General features: G+C 39.1%; 1 protein-coding gene across 1 annotated transcript in view; it reads right to left on the minus strand.

The window, feature by feature from the left end:
* The window catches only part of SCEL (sciellin), a 342,117-nt gene that overhangs the window by 311,200 nt on the left and 5,932 nt on the right, over nt 1-24,985 (minus strand). The window contains exon 2 of the mRNA XM_053563449.1: nt 18,564-18,616. The gene's annotated coding sequence lies outside the window, so the exon portion shown is untranslated. The remainder of the gene's footprint in view (nt 1-18,563; nt 18,617-24,985) is intronic.

A 24,985-nucleotide genomic window follows, 5' to 3' on the forward strand; every position in this document is an offset into this window, starting at 1 on the left:
AACTTTCAATAACACCTAGATTCAATGGTTCTCACTATTTACAATAGTAAAATTTAGTCCCATTGGGCTCTGCAGGGAAGGTAACCTGGGAGAATTCTTAGCTTAGGATCACTTTTGTCTGCACTGCAATGACGATACAGAAACAGCAATTGATGCGCTGCTCAATTTTTTTTGGCTCATGTAATTCAGAGTAGAGGTTTGTCTTTCCAAAGAAAATGTCTGCTAATATATGAGAAATTTGTTAGGAGTGGAGGTGGGACAATGGGTTCTATAATACTTAGAAAACTGTAGGTGTTAGCTTGGGCTGCCATAACAAAATATCATAAACTGTGTGACTCTAAACAACAGGAATTTATTTTCTCATAGTTCTGGAGGCTGGAAGTTGGATGTCAGTGTGCCAATATGGTCAGGTTCTAGTGATTGCTCTCTTTCCTGGCTTTCCATCAGAGGGGCAGAGGAAATGTGAGTGCCTCTGGTATCTCTTCTTTTAAGAGCACTAATCTCTCATGAGAGCTGCACCCTCATGACCTCATCAAAACCTAATTCTCTCTATTTGCAAGACAAGGGATTAATAACTAGGAGCTCCACCAACTGGAAATTAATATAAGGAGCTCCAACAACTCAGTAGGAGAAAATCAAATATAGCAGAACCTCTGTAAGTTGACCATCCAGGGGACTGTAACATACTGGTTAATACATGGAGGTGGTCAACATAAAGAGCTTTCACTGAGTACAAGTACTCAGTATAGTGTAGTACTAGTACTACATATCTGTTCAACTTAAGGAGGTGGTCAACATAGGGAGATGGTCAACTACGGAGGCTCTACTGCAATCTAATTAAAAGATGGGCAAAGGATCTGAATAGATGTTTGGCAAAAGAAGACATACAAATGGCCAACATTTTTTATGAAAAAATGCTTAACATCACTAGTCATCAGAGAAATGAGAATCAAAACTACAATGAGAAATCATTTCACACCAGTTAAAATGATTTTTATCAAAAAGACAGGCAATAACTAATGCTGGTAAAGATGTGGAGAAAGGAGAAGAACCCTTGTATACTGTTGGTGGAAATGTAAATTAGTCCAACTACTGTGGAGAACAGTGTAGAAGTTCCTCAAAAAACTGAAAATAGAAATACCATATCCCACTGTTGGGTATCCATCCAAAACAGGGGAATTCGGTTTATCAAAGAGATATCTTCTCTTCCATGCTTATTGTAGTACACTATTCACAATAGCCAAAATTTGGAATCAGCCTAAGTGTCCATCAATAGATAAATAGTGGTACATGGCTGGCACCTATAGCTCATAGGAGTAGGATACCGGCCCCATATACCGGAGGTGGTGGGTTCAAACCCGGCCGCGGCCAAAAACTGCAAAAAAAAAAAAAAAAAAAAAAAAAAGTGTGTGCACACATACATAAAAGAGAATGAAATCCTGGCATTTGTAACAACCTGGATGTAACTGGAGAACATTATATTAAGCGAAATAGGCCAATCAGAAAAACAAATCTTGCCTGTTCTCATTCATTTCTGGGTGGTAAATACTAAAAACAATTGATTTTATGGACACAGAGAGTAGAATGATGGTTACCAGAGGCTAGGAAGGGTAGTAGGGAGGAGGGGAGAAGGTGGGGATAGCTAATGGATACAAAAATATAGTTAGATAGGTAGATAGAATGATTGATATTTCATAGCACAATAAAGTGACTATAATCAGCAATAAGGCATACTCTATGATAATCAAAAGAGTGGAATTGAAATGTTTCTAACACAAAAAAATGATAAATGTTTGAGGTGATGGACACTCCATTTACTCTGATTTGACTAATTCATATTGAATGCCTGTATCAGGAATTGTACCCGGCACAGATATATGCATGTACCCATACATATATAATAAATATGTGCCCATAATTAAAAATTAAAAGAGAAAGGAAAATAAACCAATTATCTTTCAAAGGCTTCTTCATCAAATACCATCCCATTATAAAAAAAAAAAAAATACCATCCCATTGGGGTTAGGGCTTCAACATATGAGTTTGAAGATAATATATTTCAGTCCATCATGCTATATTAAACAAAAAACTTTTTGGGTCAACATAACTATAGAATAAAAATAATAAATTATAATCATACTAAATTTAACTTATTCATATAATCTAAAGTTCTAGTCCTCTGATGCAAATCTTTAAAAAATAAAAAAAGTACTAGTACTGAAAAAGCTTCTGGTTAAATATGATAGGATTAGAAAATCATGATTTTGTAGTACCTAGTAAATAGCTGCTAAAAACCACTGATTGGAAGGTTGTTTGGTGAGCAGAATATTTCCAAAGTGCCCAAGTATTACCTCTGTGATTTTATTAATTCCAAAGGGTAAAATGCACTTTACAATGTAGAGATATGGCAGTTGCCATCCAAGATTAGTACCACTAGTGATAGGGCAACTTGACATTTTGTGTCACCTGATAACATAAGAAGTCACAATATTATTTATGTTATGAATGAAATACTCCTGAGAAATAGATTCAACCTTAATTTAATCAAGTCAGGACCTAAATTTCAGTCCACATGAAAAACAGAGGGAATAGGAGACAGGTTAAACTATTATCATGGGATAAAATCAGGATATAGGACAGTCTAAGACCACTGGCCCAGACTCTACAAATAGTCAATGTCATGAAAACAATTTTTGGTGGAGAATTTTTTTGCATTAGAAGAGACAAAAGGAGGTTGGGTGTGGGTGGCTCATGCCTATAATTCTAGCACTCTGGAAGGCCTAGGCAGGCAGATTGCTTGAGCTCAGGAGTCTGAGACCAACCTGAGCAAGAACAAGACCCTGTCTCTACTAAAAATAGAAAAATTAAGGTGGCGCCTGTGGCTCAAAGGGGTAGGGCGCCAACCTCATACGCCGGAAGCGCTTGTGGCTCAAAGAGGTAGGGTGCTGGCCCCATATGCCGGAGGTAGCAGGTTCAAACCCAGCCCTGGCCAAAAAAAAAAAACACTACAAAAAATCAAAAAATAAATGAATAAAAATAGGAAAACTAGCTGAGCACAGTGGTGGGTGCCTGTAGTTCTCGCTACTTGGGAGGCTGAGCCAAGAGAATTGCTCTACACCAGGAGTTTGAGGTTGCTTTGAGCTGCGGTGCTGGGGCATTCTACCCAGGGCCTTAGAGATAGACTCTGTCTTAAAAAAAAAAAAGAAAGAAAGAACCAGACAAAAGGACGATCAAATTCAATTGTTAAATTCAATACATTCAAATTTACATCTATAGAAAGCATTTAAAGGCAATAGGGAGAATTTGTAGACTAGATACTAAATATTATAAAATTATTGTTAAGTCCTTTGGGTATAATAATGGCATTGTGATTAAGTAAAATATTCTTATTCTCAGAAGTTTTATAATGAAATATTCAAGAGTGAAGTTTCATATGTCTGCAAATGAATTTTAAATATTTCAATGAGAAAATTATTTTATGCATGTAAGTAGACAATTTTTTTCAAATTTCAATATGTTAATAATCATTTAATTTAGTGGCGAGTACACAAATATTTTTTGTATCATTTTTCAACTTTCTCTATATTTAACATTTTTAAATAAAAAAGTCAGAAAAATAAATTTAACTTCTAACTTAACAATAAATAATACTAGCCAGGTGCAGAAGCTAAAATCTATAATTTCAGCTATTCAAGAGGCTGAGCCAGGAGGGGTGAGGCCTTGGTGTGTGCCACACCTTCTGGAGGCAAGACATGATTGCAAGAGATACTTTACCTAACAAATGCAATCAGTGTAACCTGGCTTATTGTACCCTCAATGAATCCCCAACAATAAAAAAAAAAAAAAAAAAAGAATTCAACGCTGTAGTGAACTAAAATTGCGACACTGTACCATTGCACTCTAGCCTGGTGAGGGCAGAGAGCAACTCATCTGTCTCAGAAAAAAATAAAATAAAATAAAAAAGAAGAAGATACTTGCAAAGATAAAGATATTTAGTCCGACATAACGTCAGAATTGGAAATACTTAATGCAATTCTTAAGCCTTCTTGGATGAAATAAATAATTCTACACAAATAATACGTAATTCTTATCAGCTGGGGGGGTCAGTTCTAAACACAGCATTGTTTTAGATACAATATTTCTTTCTATATAAAACAAACTGATTTTTAATATGAAATGAATAATATGTAACTAGCAAATAAAATGTACTGAGCATTGAATGACTAAGAACTAGAAACAAAAAAAAGAAGGGAAGAGAGACTTGAGTCAAAGTTTAGAGTCCTATTAAAAAGGAAATAAGAAGAGGAAGTGGTTTATAGAGTTAAGTGTTTTCATATATAAACTTGAAATTTTTTTGGCTTCTTTTGACAGGAAATATGACAGCCATTTTTTTTTTAAAAAAGCTAATACATTAGAGGGAAACTGTTAAAGTATAAAGTAATCATGTTTTTCACATTAATCATTTTCCATTGTGTGTCTAGATGCTCTTTAATGGCTTGATTTTAAAGAATGATGGAGTGTAGTACACCTATTATGTGCTGGATTCTCTTATGTGTTATTTCATTTAATTCTCACAAGAACTCTAAAAGACAGGGACCACTGAGTTAATTTGGGCTCAGAGAAATGAAGCATTGACATGGATCATAGAACAAGTAAGTGGTAAAAATACGTTTTGAACTCTAGTTCTCTGGCTCCAACTCAATGCTTTTTATTTGCTAGGCTAAACTACCTCAGTTGCCTAAATAATTCCATAAGTTAAGACATCCTTCATAAGACATAGTTGCTGAGCTCTTAATAAATGTTATATTAGATCATTTGATTATTATTTAACCAATCCAAAACATAAAACGTAGCAGAAGGAGCTTTTAAAAATTGCCAGTGGTAGTTAGAAAAGATAAAGTACAAAAGGTATATTCACACATACACGCTTTTTCATTTTTGTGCTGAGAACACTCAATATCCACTCCCTTTGCATTTTTAAAGAATACCATATATCACCATTAACTATAGTTGCCATGCTGTGCAACAGAGTTCTTGAAGTTACTTCTAACTGTAATTACATATTCTTTGACCAGTATCTCCCCACTTCTCTCTTCCCTCTAATCACTGTAGCCTTTGGTAACCACCATTCTATTCTCTATTCCCATGAGATCAGCTTTTTTAGATTCCATAAATGAGTGAGATCATGTGGTGTTTGTCTTTCTGTGCCTGCTTATGTCATTGAACATAATGTCCTGCAGATTTGTCCATGCCGTCACAAATGAGAGGATTTTGCTCTTTTTTATTAAATAATATCTTATATATAAAAACATCTCTCTATTAAACAAAAAAAAAAATAAAAATAATGATGCATCCATGTTTTTTTTTAGCTTGGCAAACTTACTTTCACGCTAGCAAGAATGCCATGACATACAAGCTTCCACGGTTGTTCTTGGGAGTTACAATGGACATTGCTTTTCTTGAAAGCAATGTAAAGTACGCAAAAGGCTTAAGAAGAAAACTTTCTCATCTAGCATTTCCACGTCTAGCCCAACAGAAATAAAACTGGAGTTTATGTCAAAATTTTGTGGTGAATGATATGTATCCTGACATTACAAGGATGAAAAAATGGAAATAATTGAATGACAAAAGGGAAATTACTGAATAAAACATGATACTTTCATATATTTCTGATATACCCAGTAAAATCATTTTCTCTAAGTATTATTTTCAAAATGATGACAACCTAAGTTTTTACTTTAAAAAGCAAGATAATTACAGTATAATCTAAAATAACTTTAGAAACATATACACACATAGAAAAGAAATATTAAATGAAAATGCACAAAAACATTAAAAGATGTTATTTCTACATTGTGAGATTATGAGGTTTTTCTTATAAATTTTCAAAACTTTCTATAAATGTATCAATTTCATAAAAAAAGGCCATACAGGCCAGGCCTGGAGGTTCATGCCTGTAATCCTAGCACTCTGGGAGGGCAAGGCAGATGGACTGCTCACAGCTCACAAGGTTCGAAATCAGCCTGAGCCAGAGCGAGACCCCATCTCTAAAAATAGCCGGGTGTCGTGGGGGTCGCCTGTAGTTCCAGATACTCAGGAGGCTGAGGCAAGAGGATCACTTGAGCCTAAGAGTTGGAGGTTGCTGTAAGCTACGACACCACAGCACTCTACCAAAGGTGACAAAGTGAAACTCTGTCTCAAAAAAAAGGCTATATACCTGATTTTTAAATGACAAAGTTTAGTCATCTTTTATTGATGTACAGTAACGATGTTTCTTATTTTAAAAAGTATCAACCCGGGAGGCGCCTGTGGCTCAGTTGGTAAGGCGCTGGCCCCATATACCGAGGGTGGCGGGTTCAAACCGGCCCCGGCCAAACTGCAACCAAAAAATAGCCGGGCGTTGTGGCAGGCGCCTGTAGTCCCAGCTACTCGGGAGGCTGAGGCAAGAGAATCACTTAAGCCCAGGAGTTGGAGGTTGCTGTGAGCTGTGTGAGGCCACGGCACTCTACCAAGGGCCATAAAGTGAGACTCTGTCTCTACAAAAAAAAAAATAATAAAAAAAAAAATAAAAAGTATCAACCCTTGGATTCATTTATTTTTATAATTTATTTGTCCATAGATGGCTTGGCACCTGTAGCTCAGCAGCTAGGGTGCCAGCCGCATACACCAGAGTTGTTGGGTTCGAATTCAGCCCAGGCCTGCCAAACAACAATGACAACTACAACCAAAAAATAGCTAGGCATTGTAGTGAGTGCCTGTAGTCCCAGATACTTGGGAGGCTGAGACAAGAGAATCATTTAAGCCCAACAGTTTGAGGTTGCTGTGAGCTGTGATGCCACAGCACTCTACCGAGGGTGACATAGTGAGACTCTGTTTAAAAAAAAAAAAAAAAATTTGTCCATAGACAATATTCTGCATTTCTTTGGGTCTAAATTTTGGAGAAAAAGAAATTCCCCCAAAAGAATATTCCCTAAATGCTAATTGGTCAACTAAAACGAAACAATTGGCATATTTTATTTTGTACCTGGTTTAGTAAGAAGTAGCAATTCAGGAGAGGTATAAATAGAAGATGGGTTTTTTCTCTGTAACATCTTAAGCAGATTCCAGATTCTATAAGACTCAGTCACATTTTTCTCATCCTCTTCCCCCTCCTTCCTCAAGTAACAGGTTTGACCAGTAGCTGAAGAATCTAAAATGTGAAGACGGATGTGGGATTCTCACTCACTTCTCTTTTCCCTTCCTCTTCAAATTATAGGTTCAATAGGACTGGAGGCTGGGAAAGTGGGATTGAGGGAAATCGACCAGTGAGAAGGTGGATTTCTCAAGATGAGTTCTTGTGACTGGGCTAGCCATGGATACATACTATGCCAGGCATCCAAAACACTGGCTGTCTCACGTGGTGTGTGTGTGAGTTCTTTGGCAACAGTGAAGGACTTCCCCACTATACAGTTCCCTAAACTGTGGGAGACCTGGCTCTGGCCCAACTTCTTTTATCTCTGTTTTACTCACAGGCTCCCACCATCTGTGGAATACCCACAGTCTTTAGCTATCGGAGTCCCCTTTTCTGGCAGGAAACGATCCCAAGTATATATGGTGCAATTCCAGCTCTATTTCTTCCTTTTGCTGGACCCACAAGAAACTCATATATCCTTATCCTGTTGGAAGACTGATTGCATTAAGAGCCTGGATTCTTTACCCTCCCTGTATCCACACCCTTTAACATGACTTTGCAGACTCTTTCACTAAAGACATGGAATTTATTTTTCTATTCCTCAAGTCTGGACTTGCCTGGAGATTCCTTTATCCCAAGATGGTATCATTTTCTTTAATGAATGCTATTTCTGCGTTGAAGGATTTATTTGGCCAATGAGTTATTAGCAAATGTGACATAAGCAGGAACTTGGAAAGTGTTGATGCAGTTGAGTTTTCATGCTCTTGCTCACTGCCATCATCATGAGAAGGTCATGTTTGTGTTGACCCACGGGTCCCAGATCAGAAATGCCAAGCAATCCTAGTAGAAGCCATCCTATTGAACAGCCATCATCCCACAGAAAAATGAGTGGAGCCAACTCAGATCAGATGAAACTCTCAGAATTCTGAGTGCAGTAAATATTAGTCGTAGATACTGACACATTATTATTGCTTATTATATGACATGTGGCAATAGCTTGTGCACCCCATTCAGTGGTGCTCATGCAAGGTGGTCAATTTAATTTCTTCTTCTGTTGAGCTGTTTTTCTTGGATTCCTTCTCTCTGCTCAGATAATCGCAAGGGAAGAGCATCACATCAACTGCTTACCTCCTGGATCAGAGAAAAATGGTTTATTCATAGCAAGGTAGTAGCCAGAGTATCATCAATTTTGTGTGAGTTCCCCAAGTCCCAGCTCCCACAAGCAGTCGTGAAGAGGTGCAGATGACACCTGCACGTGGAATGGGTTGTGTTTCAAGAAACTTCAAGCTCAGGAAAGCCAGATCTTTTTTTTTTTTTTTGCAGTTTTTGGCCGGGGCTGGGTTTGAACCCGCCACCTCCAACATATGGGGCTGGCACCCTACTCCTTTGAGCCACAGGCGCCGCCGGGGCAAGCCAGATCTTTTAAGACAGGCACTCAGTGAGCCTAATCTTTGTTCTGAGGCAGACATCTTTATTAGGCTAGACAGCAAGCCTTCGTGCCCCTTACTTTGGAAGCATACTTTATCTCTAACTTTCAAGACCATTACAAACATCCTTGAAAAGACCAGAACAAAAGGCAGTCTATGCTTCACTTATAAGATATGTGGGTATGTTAGAAAATGTGGATATGAAGAATTTTCTTCTAACACAGATGTCTAGCAGGAAACAGAACATCAGTCTCTTCTTTTAACCAGATATTCCCAATTTTTAGAAGATATTTTCCATCAGGCTGACACCTCCCAACTATCTTTCATTCTCTTGACTCTCAGACTTCTCACATAGACTGAGAAAGGATAGTGGGTGCCAGTCATTGCAGAGCCAATTCTGCGGCCTGTAAGAAATGTTAGGCCTAATTCTCAGATAACAGGGACAGACCCTGTTGTTCTGTTACAAATGAGTGATAGATGCTCCCATGAAATGATGCAAACAGGCAGCAGAAATTTTGTAACTCAGATGCACAAATTTCTACATGCAGCATAGATGTGTACTGTTGGAACTTGGCAGCATATGTCATTTGAACAAGTCTTACAGAAATCTTAGATGGAGTTCTTTTTTGAATATGCCCCAGTCCATCTAATATGCAACCTGTGAGACAAGGAAAACTTAGAACTGGATTCAGCCAATGATAAATATCCTTTTTGTGAATGACATCTAAAATTAACAGGAAAGTTACATATATTTGCAACATTGCAACCAATTAGTCCTTTATTGTACCAAAAATGATTAATATTGAAAAGTATGTAAGGGATTCCTTAGTGTCAGTGAGAAAACAGTGGGCAAGTGTGGTGGCTATGGGGGTGCATTATCTAGATCTCCCTTCAACAAACTCCTGCAAGAAGGGTAGTTGGCAGGTAACTGCAACATCTTTGGCTTCACTGCAGTGTTAACAGCAAGGCCAAGGTCTCCATATCATCTCCCAGCCAGCAACTGAGCATGGCAGAGGCCTGACCATTCCTGCCCTGTATGGGACTATTCTGACAGGCATTCTTTGCTCTGGGACTTCTCATTGGCCCAGCTGAGACTTTCTCAGAATTGTGTTGCAGTGAAAAATTTCACCTAGTCACTCTTTCTTCCTTTTCTCCTTTCACAGGTGTCAAACCTACATTGAGACCTGGAGGCTTCCTTTACTACTAATCACATTTATCCTTCATGAGTATTTCTCCCTAATAAAATGTCTCCGTACATTTATATTACTTGGCTTCTGCTTCCTAGCGGACCTGAACTATCACAGGAAGTCAGTAAAACCTAGCAAAAGATTTGCACAGGCAATTCATGAAAAAAAAAAACAAACCCTAATTTATACACACACATAAATAACAGTATGGAAGGCAAACTTTAAAAAATGTACCTCAAATACATAAAAATGAAGACTTACCGGAAAAAAGAAAATTGGATCAGAAATTACAAAAGTAAGTCCCCTTCAAAAAAAGTTATTATTTATAGACCAAGGAAAGGTAATCATAATGGTGAACATTTACTGAGCTCTTACTTTATGTTGAGCAATGTTCTCAGAGTTCCCATGAGTTGACTCACGGCAATCCTGCAAGGCAGGTACTACTACCAACTCTTATGAGTCTATCAGCTATGCAGATGGCGAGGCACAGAGAGATGGTGCCCAAGTTGTTTAAAAAAGAATTCACTCAAGTTCTGTTTAAAAGGCAGAATAAATACATGGACTAGAGACTATATTGTAAAAGCCATCTGAAAATGTGATGGGAAATGATAATAGAATAAAATAGAGTATTCGGCCACATTTTAATTGTGTGATGTTGGGCACATTTTCAAACCTTTTTGGGTTTAGTTTCCTCATCTAGAACAGAGATGGTACCTTGACTATTTATAGTTACGTATTGGACATTATATTTAAACTGTAGCATGCTATATAAATCATAGAAGTGTATGTGCTAAAGAAACTGAATTTTTTAAAAAGACAAAGGCTACGTAGTTTAGAAAATCTTAAACTTGAAGAATGGAATAAAGAAAGCTATTTATCTACTGAAAATGTATTTTAGCCAATCATTTTCATTTTTCTTTAGCTTTGTATATTTCCAAATCTGTAAGTAGATATGTATTTTCCCAGAGCTGGTAATAAGTAACAAAGTTTAAATGTCACTATCTTTCAGTTTTGCTCTCTTGGGAATTAACAATGGATTATATTACTAAGGTTGTTTTTGATAAATTATCAAATTCTGAGACGTCACAGTGATAATTTCTGTGTAGAATGGGAACAGGAAGGACGAGAATGGAATGTTCCCATTGATTCTGCAAAATTCTGCTAAAACTCCAGTTATTTTAATGTCCCATCCTATCACATTTTCTCTCTCCAATCCAATTATTACACTTTATGAACTAAAGCTGTTTTCTTTCTGAATGCCAGCTATATTGAATTGGTCAATTAAATTGAATAGTACAATGACTCTGTAAGTATTGATATTTTGACTATTTATTAATGGGGTTACATCATAATCTTATATGGTGACAAATCTGTGTCATACAGGACATGTTTTTCTGTGGCAGTCTATGGAGGAATTGTGCTATCACCAATTACATAAGATATGGAATTACTTCAGCAGGATTAACACAGTTTATAATAGTTTATCCAACTGTTATCAGATCTGTGCAATTAGGGAAAAGTAATAACCTTAATAAGTGAAAAATCCACAAAATAACCCTAATATTTTCAATATTGGAATTGTAATAATACTACAGTATTTCTTGGAAGGTGATTCTTTCCTTTGCATTATTTTCTGTCAGGGTAAAGAAAGAATTATAGGGCTGGTCCTCAGTTCTGTAATGGTGGCTCAAAAATGGCTTTATGGGGCAGGATACCGTACACACATCTTTGAAGCAATGCTTCTATTTCTCAAAAGAATTAATTTTCTCTTTAATTCTATAAATGCCCTTAGGACAGGCCAAATTTCATTTTTAAAGGTGTCATATTATTTTGAAATAAGGTTAAATTAAAGAATATCAAAGGCATTAATTCAAATACACACTATGTACCTATATTATAAACACTATTGGTTTATCAACAGATTGATTTTCAGAATTTACTGTTATCTGGTTTTCTTGTGCAAAGACTAAATAAAGATAACTTTTTAGCCTATAAAAGAAAGCTTTATGATTTTTGTGGGAAGGAAAAAGGGTTGTCAGAGGATGTAAGTACGTCAAAAAAATGTTATAGCCTTCAATATTGTATTTGCCTATGTTTTAAATATTATGTATTAAATTAGTCACTATTTCCACTTGCAAGGAGTAAGACTACTTTTCTCTTTCACCACTGAAGGCTGACCTAGTTCCCCAAACTAAACCCCCTTGGCGGGGTTTTCTCTTTGTGGTCAAAAACTCAGGGGCTCCCATACCAATGTTCGGTTTTATAAAGCATGTAGATAAAGCTTCTATGAAGCTGATGTCTCTTGCCCTCCTTGAAATAGGTTAGGAAGGAAAAATAATGTTTATCTGAGCCTATTGTAGCAACAGTAGTTAAGTAATTATGCATCTTACATCCTTTCCACGTTATACTTCTCAGGGGTCATTAACTTCTTACACAATTGTTAACTAACAAAGAATTATTTACTGTTTCCTGAGGAGAAGTTAAAGGATGATTCATGGGACTGTTTTATTAGACCTTGCCTCTACCTGTAGGAAAATAAAATTTATACACTAGGCTAGACATGGTAGATAGCAGCAAGTGTGTATCAGATCAGGAGGTAGCATCTGCCAACCAGACCGGAAAAGCAGCATCACTTGCCTACTATATCAGGCATGTGTTATCTTTCTACCAGAACCAAAGGTCAACATCTGCCCACCCATCAGGAGGACAGCCTTTGTGCAGGGGTGTCCAAGCTGTGGCCATGGGCTGCATGCTGATTTTGTGGGCAATTTTTTTGCTTATCTGTGGTGTCAGATATCACAAAAAGTATGTACAGATTTTGTTTAGTTTTGTTTTTGCTATCAGCTTTCCTTAGTGTTCACATATTTAATATGTGGCTTAAGACAACTTTTCTTCTTTCAATGTGTAGCAGAGAAGAAAAAAGTTTGGACATCCCCCGACTAGAACATTTTTCAGACCCAACATTAAGTTAAATTATTTAGGTTTTGTATTTCTCTACATGCTTTAAATAATCATATTATGGGAAATTATTATAATTTAATAACTAAAGATCCATTTATGTATTTGGGGAGGAAAGTATAAATATTAGAAAACAAACTCTTGGCTATAGAGTAATACATCATACTTACATAAGCAATAGAAGGTGTTAGAAACAGATAATCAGTTGCTACATCTCTAAAGAATTTAGTTTCAGATGATAGATATAGTCTAAGTACAGCATTTATTCAACTTAATATTTTAAGGAAAACTAAGAGGAAAATACATTTTTATATAGGTTGGCTTTACTAAAAGGTCTAATGGCATTTTTTTCTTGAGAATGTCTTAATATGAGGTGAAGCACTATGTAATATCAGAAATCTAAAATAGTCATGTATCATTTTGGTTTCATTCCCCAAATATGATTATGTGGTAGATAAGACCATTTATATTAAGGTACATCAATAAAATATAAAAGTGTTAACATAACACATATCTATATCTCGTTAATCTGGTTCAAAGTAGAAAATAACAAAGAACTATTCCAGTGGGAGAAAAATCTATTTTAAAGATAAATACTATGCGTTCTGTAAGAATCACACATTTTCCTGTAGTCCCAGCTACTTGGGAGGCTGAGGCAGGAGAATCGCCTAAGCCCAGGAGTTGGAGGTTGCTGTGAGCTGTGTGATGCCACGGCACTCTACCGAGGGCAATAAAGTGAAATTCTGTCTCTACAAAAAAAAAAAAAAAAAAGAATCACACACTTTAATAATTCAGAAAAACACAGAGCCAGATATTTATACGTTCATTCCTTTATTTATATTCTCCATGCTATTGTTCAGAGATTTAAGTTGGTTTACAGTTGCAGAGCACATATAATTTAGATGGTAAATGTAAATTAAAGTAGAAGATTAAGATCAGGAGAAGATGACGTATATGAAAACAAAACAGGAGTGCTAGATTATTGATCAGTGTTTTTTTGATCAACATTATCCCTATACCTCCTCCTTGTAACAAGTATTTTGCAACTATTTCCTTACTATTCAATATTAAATCAATAATATGATCTATATAAGCAATAAATACATTGAGCTAATGCAAAGGAAAACCATAATAAAAAAAGTATATAAACTACTTAGGCAAGATTTCACCAGAATACACTAAGAAATAATCAGATACTTGGATCTAAATGATGATGCATCATGAATGTGGCAACTATAAAGACAGACTGATACAGATGTATTATATTGGTCACTCGAATACAACAACAACAAAAATTCAAAACAAAAACACAGGAAAAATTTTCCTTGGTTTATACCTTTGTTCTATTTCTGGAAAATTATTAAAATTGCACAAAAATCACTTAGCATCTGAGTGATGTTTAGATCTGAGTGAGGTAGCTAGTCTCCAAAGATGGCCTTTAATAATTCCTCTTCTTTTTGTACGGGTAAGCTGCCTCTCACATCAATAAGTGGAATTTACTTTCCTCACCTTGAGTCTAGACCTGCCTTGAGTCTGGCTGTGACCAACAGAAAGCAGCCAAAGCACCGTTTTGGGACTGCTGAGCCCACGTTGAAGAGGACTGGCTGCTTCCTTTGCCACCTCTTAGGACACAGCTACTGTGTTATGAGAAGCCACACGAAGGAGGTCTGGGCTGCTCTGATTGAAAGCTCCAGACCCAAGTGAGTTTGCTAGGCTAAGCCACCATGTGACTGCAGTGCAAGTCAGCATCACAGGAAACAGAAGAATTGCACAATTGATCCATCACCCCACAGGATCTTGGGAGACAATAAACTTCAGTTTAAATCCCTAAGGTCTGGATTGTTTTATTATACACCAATAGACACCCAAAGCAGCATTTGTATGTAAAATAGAACTAGGATCTAGCTTCAGACAGACACAAACATGTTTTTCATCTATTTGAAAATTCAATGGGACATTAGAAAGTCTTGCAGGACAAGGGATAGTTCTTCATTATGAGGCACTGTCCCATTTAATATAGGACATTAATCATCTTTAGCTCCTACCCTTAACATCAGTGAACATCAGTAGTTTTTTCCTTGTTATTATTGTGACAAACAAAATACAAATTTCTGAAATGCTAAGTGATAGTACTGTCTCTGCTAAGAACCACTAACCAATTATTTAGATTGTGACCAAAGTGGTACATACTGGGAAAGGTAGAAATGTAGTTCATGCCTTCAAGAAACTCATGATTGACAAGATCAAGAAATGAATGAAATTATAACACTAAATAATGTTATTTATTACAGAGAACCAGTAGTTAAATTAGCCTTAGGAAGGGTTGGTCAGGATAAGTGTCCTGGAGGAGTTAATCATTGAGCTGGGTTTGGAGGTAAATACAAGAGTTATGTAGGTGGAGAAGAGGGAGAATAGAAACTCAGTCAGAAAAACAGCTCCTGCAAAGGCACCGTGTGAGGCACTCGTAGATATAAAGATAGCAAGAGAGGCTGAGGCCAGATGGTGTTGTGGCTTTTATGCTTTGCTAAGTAGTACATTAAAATCTGAAGGCAATATCATAGCCAGAGTCAATGTCACATGTTCACCACATTGCTCTCCTGGCTTCCCTTTAAGTTAGCTTGGGACCCTGTGACTTGGTCTGGCCAAAAAATGAGAGTGGTAGTGATCTAAGCTTCTTCCAGGCCTGGCTCTTGATAGCATTCATGTAACCTTGCAAGTCACTCTTCCCCTGCCTTATGTTAGAGGCCATGTATTCCAGACTGCAAACCTCCAAGAATAAAGAGGACCATCTGACCTGCCTCAGACTGTGACATGTTTGGAAAGTAATCTTAAATCCTGGAGATTAGGGGTGTATCAGAATTTTGTCCAGAGACAAATTGCACTAGATGGGTCAAATAAATAAGACTTTAATGAGGGGACTCCTTTCAGAGGTGCGAGCAGGGTAAGGGAAGAAACAAGTGACATGGGAAGCTGTTACCACCTCTACGACTGAGGGGGCAAAGAGGAAATAGAGTTCACTGTAGTAGAGCCGAGGACGAGGTGTGCCCAGAGGCACTCTAGTCACCCTAGGACACAGCCCCTGCAGGGGACGCAAAGCAGTGGGACAGCAGGAGAGAAATACCTTGACCTGCCTCTTCTGCCCTCAAGTCACCTGAGAGGGCATCTCTACTGGCCAAGCCCAAACAGAAGGCAGGCCAGGTGACAGTGCTCAGAAGCCATCGTTCCCTTCTGAACACAGAGCTATCCAGAAAAGGGAAGAGAATGGATGGGGTATACTGGGAGGAGAATAAGCAGCTCCCAGGTTTGTCTGTAGTGGCAACTGGCTTTAATTACACTAACATAAAATCATGGAAGGATTTTAAGTGGGTTTCAAAAATAAGATTTATTAAAATATAACACACCGAAATATGCATCCTTTAGAAATATACAACTGAGTGGTTTTTAGTATATCCACATAGTTGTGCAATCATACACTAATTCTAGAACATTTCTTCATCACTTTGCAACACCCCCCAATCTCATACCCATTAAGCATTCATTCCAAATCCTCCTCCCCATCTTGATCTCTACTCAGACACTACCAACCACCAATCTGTTGTGGATTTGTCTGTTTCAATGGATTTGTCTATTCTGGATGTTTCATATAAATGGAACTGCACAATATGTGGCCTCTTATGTCTGGCTTCTTTCACTTGGCATCATATTCTTTTTTTCCTCACAGTAAGGAAGACTTCAGTTAGAACCATTGCAATTGGTATAAGAACCCATGCGATAGGGAGGCGGACAGACCAGGCTCGATCTTAGCATTAGATTTTCAAGGTTTATCCATGATGCAGCATAAATTAGTATTACATTACCTATGGTGTGGTTTTAAAAGGTCACAACAGTATGGAGAGTGGGTTGGAACGAGTCAAAATTCAGCAGCAGAGATATGTGTCCAGTGGAGTGATCACCTTGTTTAAATACATTTTCTCAAAATTTTAGGCAAGGAAACAGGTTAAAGAAAATAAACCACACTCTTTATCTCCCATCCTGACCTGCCTGAGTTAACTAATGTCAATGAAGCCATTATCCCACCCAGAATCTGGGATTATACTAGAATAATCATTTCCTTCATTCCACATCCAATCACTTCCTTCCTGTACATTGACGCCTTGAAGGGCCTCTCTTCTCTAAGGTGTCTGCCCTCAATGGGTCTTGCTGAACCACTGCAGTAACTGCCTAATTGGGGTCCTGTGTTCCTGGTGCTCAGCAATATTCTATCACTGGGGGAACAACAATGACAGGAGATGGATGGGGAGGTGTAGTAACATTTCATTGTTGAGTTAGGAAGGAAAAATCAGCATCAACAGCCTAGTTCCTTCCTCTTTTTATCCAACTAGGAGTCGGGTGTCTTCAAAGAGCATACAATCCCTTCTCTTATTGTAAAGGGAAGGCTCCCTTGGCAATACGAGAGAAGTGGATGGATAAAATACAGGTATTTGAGGTTCTGAGGAGGGAATTTTTTTGGGTTTACATTAAGCTCTGTCCTCCCACTTAACCAGGATTATAGTAAGTAACATTTGTACTTCCATTAGCTACAAATGTTTTTATAATTTTTTTCCAGAATTTAGGATAGGGGTGTAACAAATACTAAGTTTAATCTCAGTAGCCAGATGTAAAGGGAATTGTGATTATGTAAGTTTTTATTAATAAAAAGGAAAAGAACAGGATTTTTAGGGATAGCAAAGTTTTTCTGAGTACTTAATTCTGAAATAAAATTGTCAGGTAAGAAATTTAGGACATACATGATGTTGTGAATAATGTCCACATTTTAAGCAAATGGAATGACAAATTTTATGTCTTTTAATAAGATTGTCTTAGTTTAAGTTCCCCTGGAAACCAGATCTGAAACAAAAACTTGCATGCAGGAAGTTCATTAGAGAGTATGCTTTGAAACAAAATCTGTGAAGAAATGAGAGAAGCAGGATTGGGTAGAAGGAGAAAGGAACTGAGGGTCAGTTAAAAACAGGCAGCAGCCAAACCCACAGGGAGTTCTGGAACTGAGATGACAATCAGGACTGCCCCCACATTAAGGGGACAGAACTAAGCCTTTGTACTACTGCAATGTTAAGTGACTTGAAGCAGACTGCACTTCAGAGAGGTGACATAGCCATGGGCCAGGCAGCAACCAACATCTGAGGACAATTCTCAGAGAAGGGCTCAGCTGTGAGCTGTCAGCAGCCAACATGTCTAACAGCTGGGAAATAAGGGACTTACTCCCAACGGGGCAATCTAGGCTACACACTGCAGAATCCATTACAGTCACCACTAGCATTGCTCAGATCTACTTGCTTCCCTGGGGAGTTCAACCCATGTCCAGGATTCTGGGGTCTTTCCCTCCCAGGTTTAGAAACCTGAAATAAGAAGACAGGTACGATGGTTCATGCCTATAATCCTAGCACTCTGGAAGGCCAAAGTGGGTGGATTGCGAGAAAAAGCAAGACCCTGTCTCCAGAAAACGAGCTGGGCCTTGTGGCAGGTGCCTATAGTCCCAGCTACCCAGAAGGCTGAGGCAAAAGGATCTCTTAAGCCCAAGAGTTTGAGGTTGGTGTGAGTTACCATGCCACAGCACTCTACCCAGGGTGACTAAATGAAACTCTGTCTCTAAATAAATAAATAAAAATTTGAAAAAATACACACATACACACACAAAACAACAATCAGCATCAAGTAAGGAGTACCCAGAGGTGTGGCCATGAACCGAGTTGCTATACATATTCTTCCCTCCTCCCTGTGTGACAGCATCCCCCTCTACTCCTGATGATAGGGGTTACTCACTCCTGTCCAGAGGATTCCTTTTCTTTTTCTGTTGGTTTATTGGACTCAGGAGCCTGAAGGGATTGAAAACAAAACAAAACAAAACAAAACACAATTTAAAGTCTGCTAGGGTTCTTACTGGGTTATCCAGCGGAAACATCACACCTTTGGAACTGGGAGCCTTGTCAAGACAGAAAACACAAATTCTCCTTGGGGTTCTGGGAGAAGGGCCACTATTTCTACTCTGCATTACTGAAATCATATATTCTACTGGGGTCATGGCATCAGATAAGAGTTGCTAATTTCAAGTACACTATGTGTAGGTCCCAACTGCACCTTCAAAACACCATGGCTCTATTCTATTAACAGCAGGTTCTGAGTGGCATTTTATGGGTAAGTGGTTCTGGTGGATGTATTAGTTTCCTATTGCTGCTGTTAACAAATTCACTGGGTTAAAACAAAACAAGTTTACTATCTTACATTTCGGGTGGTCAGAAGTCCTAAATCAAGATGTTTGCAGGGCTACGTTTCTTCCAGAGGTTCTAGGGGACAATTCATTTCCATTCCTTTTCTATCTTCTTGGCTCCTGGCTCTAACTTCATTTTTACAGCCAGCAGCATTACACTTTCAAATCTTTTCTTTCTCTCGCCTCTGCTCCTGTCATCACATCTTCTCCTCTGACTCTACTTCCATAATCACATTGCCTATTCACGCTCATCTGCCTCCCTGTTATAAAATTGCTTGTGATTATATTGGGCTCACCTGGATAAGCCAGGCTACTCTTTCCTTCTGAAGATCTTCCTTCTGAAGATCTTTAATTTGATCATATCTGCAGTGCCTCCTTTTTGCCATGTAAGGTAACATATTCACAAGGTCTGAAGATTATAACACGGACATCTTTGGAGGGGCATTATGTATCCACAGACATGTATCCACTGTCACACGTTATATACTGCGAAGTGGACCCCGTGGTCTGAAACAGTGTTTTTCAGGACCCACATCTGCATGGGTCTTCAGGTAATGGTGCTGGTAGATGAATGTCCTATGCACAGAGAAGGCAAATCCATACCAGAATCGGTATCAATCTCAGTCAAGTTGAATCACTGACCCCTTCCAAGGTCGTATATAATCACCTATCCACCAAGTGCCTGGTTGATCTCTCAACTTGAGAGATCACGCTGTCTTTAGAGCTTAGTGTTTTGTCTTTTTTGCTGGCAGGGCATACATTTGGCAATAGCAATAGCTAGATCAGCATTGTTCAGTGAGAGTCCTTGCTCTAAGTTCTGTGGGTGACCTCCCTCCTTGCCACCACACATAGCCTCCATCTCTGCACCATCACCCTCCAACCATATGCCTTTTGTGCCACCATTGGCTGGACAAAACCAGAGGCTAGTTGATACCAAGTGGTGGAGTCATCCCATCTATATGGTTGTTGTTCACTATCTCCGATAGGCATCACCATGTGATTCAAAGATAATCATGCTTTGTGCTCACTCCCCTAAGTCCATTCACACACCTCTTTTATGGACCTCCTCTCCAATTTTCTCATGTTTTCTACTTTCAAGCCTCTGAGCAAATGACCAAGTTATCTGCCACTACTCATGAGTATTACATTTCTTTATTTTGTGTTACTTCTCTTTATGTGCAAAATGGATGATCACACACACTGTCTGAAGTTTGAACCTTGGCACTGTCTGCCAGGATCATGGTGCAGCAGCAGTCTAATTTCAGCTTGCACCCACTTACCAAATCAATCTATGCAGGAACTAAGCTTAGCCTTTTTCCTCTTCCACCAGTCATTCATAAGGAACCTCTTACTCCTCCCCAATGCTGGGGTATATCTGAGCTTAGAGACAATTCTGAGTACAGTAGTGGTGGATGACACAGGGGCCTGATCTCATACTCAAGCAGCAGACTTGTGCTTTGGCCAATTCTGGCTATATCACCTCCATATCACCTCCATCTTACAATAGCTTGATGTTTGGCTCATTGGACCTTGAGTTGATGGGTCTGACAAAACCTAGCTCTTGATGGGTAGTTCCAGTCACTTGACATCTCAAGGTGATCACTTGACATATCATGAGGTGCTCTGTCTCTATCAGGACCCAAGTATAATAGTATGCCAAGAGTAATTTTTCCAATAGTACCTGATTTTTTTGCTAAGGATCACATGGTCTTGCTGCAGAACCCTTGGGATCTTCTTTGTGATTTTCCCACTCAAACTTCCCATTCATTCCACAGAACCTTTTTTTTTTTGTAGAGACAGAGTCTCACTTTATGGCCCTTGGTAGAGTGCCGTGGCCTCACACAGCTCACAGCAACCTCCAACTCCTGGGCCTAAGCCATTCTCTTGCCTTAGCCTCCCGAGTAGCTGGGACTACAGGCGCCCGCCACATCGCCCAGCCATTTTTTGGTTGCAGTTTGGCCAGAGCCGGGTCCGAACCCGCCACCCTTGGTATATGGGGCCGGCGCCCTACTGACTGAGCCACAGGCGCCACCCGATTCCACGGAATCTTTTCCTGCCACTGATACATCTAATTTCACAGGTTCTGTCATGTCTTATGGTACAAAAAGAACTTCTTTCCCTGCAGCCTAGAGATGATATAGAGCCCTTTCCTGGGCTGTTTATTATTTAAAGCGGAAAGTCATCTTTCAAGTTATTATATCTTCAGAACCCAATCCTTCCTTCTTTGTGGTAGGAAAAACAAGATGTAACAATTTATCCTTTACTTCCTAGAACACTCTGCTTGAGCCTCTCAAAGGTTTTGGCTATTGCACCTGCAAGTGCATGCCTATCTGTAAGCATCCCCACCTAGCTACTTCCAGTGAAAGTTTCAGCAATTGCACATCAATCACATGTCAGGGATACCAGTGCTTCATCTATCACCAGTGATGGTGTATTAGTTTTCTATTGCTACATAACAATATAACCACAAATTGAAAATGACACTCACTTACTATGTCCCAATTTCTATGTCCTATCAGGGGTCTGGGCATGGTAAGCTCTATCTTCCACAAAGCTCTAATCAAGATGTCAGCTGGGACTGCTGTGTTTCAATTGGGACTCAACTGGAAAGAAACCACTTTCAAACTCACATGTTTTTGGCAAAATTCAGTTCTTTTTAGATTGCCAAACTGTGGGACTCAGTTCCTTACTGGCTGTTGGCCAAAGGGTACCATCAGCTCCTTGTCACATGAACTCTCTGTGGGATGGTTTACAACATGGCAGCTTGCTTCTTCAAAGCCAGCAAGGGAGAGAGGGTCCCATCAAGATAGGAGTTTTAATAGCACATAACTACCTTAAGTAAGAATATTCAAGTACATCTTGTCACTTGTGCCTCCACACAAGGGGAAGGGTTTATACAAGGGCAGGGTGATTAGGCAGTATAGACCATGGGCATCACCTTAGAAACCATGCACTACAGAGGGGGTCCTCATTGCCACCCAACCAGTGGATCACCCAGCTCCAATATCCCATCTCAGAGTTTGTTTCTTCAGAACATTCCTCATACTGACTAACTTAAGTTGGGTTGCCTGGGTAACAGACTTAGATATGGAGACTTACTTGCATGCAGAAAGTTTATTGTGGAATTCTTTCACCAATACTACTACGAAATAAGTGAGAAAAGCAGGGTCAGTTAATAGAATCTGAACTGCAAGGCAACTGCAACAAAGGACTTAACTAATTCCATGAAGAGTTCCAGGAGCTGAGATGGCTCTTCGAAATCATCCTGATTCAAGGCCAAAGTGCCTTTTTGTACCCACATCAAGCAGTTATTTGACACCACTCCCCTTGGGGAGGGGTTGTAACCTGGAGTAAGATAGCTCCTTGAGGCCAAGAGCAATTTATGGGAAGGGACTTAACTTGGAGCATCCAGCAGTCACCTTTCCATAGCTGAGGAATAAATGTCTCAGAACTAAAGGGGTATCTGGAAGGCACACTTTAATAAAATCCAATGGAATAATATAAAATATAATTCAGTGGGGTGGCGCCTGTGGCTCAGTGAGTGGGGCACCAGCCCCATACACAGAGGGTGGCGGGACCAGCCCCGGCTGAACTGCAACAAAAGAAATAGCCGGGCGTTGTGATGGGTGCCTGTAGTCCCAGCTGCTCGGGAGGCTGAGGCAGGAGAATGGCAGAAGCCCAAGAGCTGGAGGTTGCTGTGAGTCCTGTGACGTCCTGGCACTCTACCGAGGGCGGTAAAGTGAGACTCTGTCTCTACAAAAAAAAAAAAAAAAATATATATATATATATATAAAATTCAGTGAACTTTCTGGTGTCTTGACTTAATAAATGATGAAAATTTAGGACCTAGGGGAATGAATAGATTTTTATGCTTTTAATTACTTTCCATCAATTTTTTTTTTTTTGAGACAGAATCTCACTCAGTCGCCCTGGGAAGAGTGCCATGGCATCACAGCTCACACTAACCTCAAACCTCTGGGTTCACACAATTCTCTTGCTTCAGCCTCCCAAGTAGCCAGGACTACAGGCGCCCGCCACAATGCCAGGCTATTTTTTGTTGTTATTGTTGCTGTTGTAGTTGTCATTATTATTTGGCAGACCCAGGCTGGGCTCGAACCCGCCAGCTCTGGTATATGTGGATGAAGCCTCAGCCGCTTGAGCTACGGGCGCTGAGCCTCCATAATTTTTTTTTTTTCACATAGATCACTGATAGATGCTAGATAGAGAATGCACTTTACAAGACACTGGAGTTGGACTATCAGCCTCCAATGAAGAAAAATTTTAGTTATGCAGTACAAGTAACAGAATACTTCATTAGGAGTGGCTGAAGCAATGAGGAATTATTTTTGCATAAAAATAGTTTGAAACTTTGTTCAAGGGCTCTATGATGTCAAGATAAATATCAGTGATGTTCTTGGTCCTTAGGCCTCTTGTCTCATGGATACAAACAGCAGCCATCTTGTCCATTTTTCAAATGGAAAGAGAGAAAAAGAGTAATACCAGCTGATTATCCCTCACTTTACTGTCCTGAATATATCACAAAGCTGCAAGAGAGCCTCAAACAGGGAATATTTCCCTTTTCCCAGTCTCTAACTTGGAGGTAGGTAAGGAAGAAGGGGATTTAGAATGAGTATGTGTGAGTCAACCAATATTGTTTTCAAAGTAGCTTTCTGCTATGCTGCTTGAAGCCAGATCCACAAGCTTTAAAGACCAGATGAAAGATGATAAAATGTAACCATTTGGCTGAAAAGCCAAATCAGGTTTACTATTTATATAGAAGACCATCTGTATCATCATTCAGATTGTCTTTGATGGACCATCTGAATGGTCTCTGATGCATTGTATCATTGCATCATTCCAATATGCAAAACAGACAAGTGCATGCCAGGTCATCAACAGAGAGAATTGAACATGGGGAACTAATTGCAACTGCACTGAAGGAACTGAAAAGCTAAACAAGGGACAGAGAGACATCTCAGGGATTCATACCAGCATGAAGTAACTACCATCCCTAGGGTTGGAGAGAACAAGGAGGAAATGATGCTACCAGATTCTATTGTGGGCTGCTCAGTGAGAAATGGTTCCATAAGAGGTTACTTGGTTGGAACTGAACCATGGAAGGAAAAGCTGTGAGCTGGAATCACAAAGGAGATTCTGCCTAGAGGGGAAGTGGGTAGGAAGGAGGGAGGGGAGGGGGTGAGACTCTTTCTTTTTCACTGTCCAATAAGCTGTATCTCTTTACTGGGTAAAGCTAACTTGAACCTAGGTGGCAAGGGAGGCCTGGAAAATGTAATTTATAGGAATCATTCCCCTGCTGTTTAGGGCAGAACAGGGGAATGGAGAAGAACAGACTCAAGGGCAATAAGCACGTTATTGGCACACCAGCGGTGGTGGACTTTGGAAGTACCTGTAGGAATGCCATACTTTTTCTCTGCAAGCAGTGTTGTCTTTGTTCCACCGCATAAATTAGCAACTAAATCAGTTCCCAACATTTGACATCATATAGATGATTACGTTTTCTAAACAGAAAATACTATCACATCATAAACTAATTTAGGAATATTATAAAATACTTTTTATTTACTTTATGTTCTAAAAAGTTTTTCTATAGCTTCTGGCCTAGTCTGATGGCAAACTTGATATGATTTCAAAAAGGTGGCAAAATATTTTTAAAAGAGAATTACTTATGAAATACTGGTAAATTGACTCCTTTTAACTATCAAAATAAAAAAGTAAAGTGGCTTGGAGCCTGTAGCTCAGTGGCTAGGGTGCTGGCCATATACACAGGAGCTGGCAGGTTTGAACCAGGCTTGCCAAACAACGACAATTACAAGAAAATAGCCGGGCACTGTGGCTGGTGCCTGTAGTCCCAGGTACTTGGGACGCTGAGGCAAGAGAATCGCTTAAGCCCAAGAGTTGGAGGTTGCAGTGAGCTGTGACGTCACAGCACTCTACTGAGGGCGACATAGTGAGACTC

Source organism: Nycticebus coucang, chromosome 15 (assembly GCF_027406575.1).
Source record: "Nycticebus coucang isolate mNycCou1 chromosome 15, mNycCou1.pri, whole genome shotgun sequence".
In the NCBI taxonomy this organism is placed as follows: Eukaryota; Metazoa; Chordata; class Mammalia; order Primates; family Lorisidae; genus Nycticebus; species Nycticebus coucang.